This window comes from Olea europaea, unplaced genomic scaffold (assembly GCF_002742605.1).
Source record: "Olea europaea var. sylvestris unplaced genomic scaffold, O_europaea_v1 scaffold1244, whole genome shotgun sequence".
Taxonomy (NCBI): Eukaryota; Viridiplantae; Streptophyta; class Magnoliopsida; order Lamiales; family Oleaceae; genus Olea; species Olea europaea.
In genome coordinates this window covers 180,271-181,185 of record NW_019229877.1, presented here as the reverse complement: position 1 = coordinate 181,185, position 915 = coordinate 180,271, and positions in this window count along the sequence as shown.

Here is a 915-nt window from a genome sequence, read left to right as displayed (position 1 = left end):
AACTAGATCCCCTTCTCTGTCCCGCGGAGTAAGGTTGAAATCCTTCGATGGCATGGTCATTTACTGTCATGAGTAGTTTCCTGCGATGGCATGGTCATTCACTGTCATGAGTAGTTTTCCTTGACCCAGAGGAGTACTTATCAGAACCAACAGAGCTTCAACTTCTTCCTTATGCATGCTTCTCTGATTCTTGATTGCGTACCAACTTTTGCCTCTGAATTTCCTCAGCATGTCGCCACCACAAGGATTCTCCATCTTTCCTTGGCATCTTGTTATAACGGGGATCGTTCTTTAAGAGTTGTTTGGCTGTCGACCAAGAATTAACAACTGTCTTACCATCTTCCGTTTCTCGAGAAGACGCATCCACACTTATATCCACCACACACCTCTACAACCACAGAAGGAAGTCGGATATAAAAGAACACTTACCCTAAGGATATGACTGGAAGTATATTACAGGAGGAATTGCTTGTTGGACTAACTTAAAAAAACATATTAATGCCATAATGCATGATAAGCAGAAAAGAAATGAAAACAATGACAACCATACGGAGGAGGCAAAGCAAAGTTGATTATCGTCAAGGATTCCCAGGAAAACGGAAGAGTGGTAAAGCAGATGGTGATATCTGGGTTAAATAACTTTCAAACATACAAAAGAGGAAGACACTATCGAACTGGAGAAGGATTCTATGGAAAAATAAAATGTACTCCACTTTCAATATGTTACAGATGATTGAAAACAACTTCATTCAAGAGAAGGATGAAGGCAAGTAAATACGAGAGGAAGCTAAAGTGAGAACAATGAAAATAATCCGAAAGTTGTAGAAACTGAAGAAACAGAAGAAATGAATGGTGAGTTTCATGTCTAGAACATTCATAACATAAACCTTTATAAGCTAGTTAGCTATAAACAAA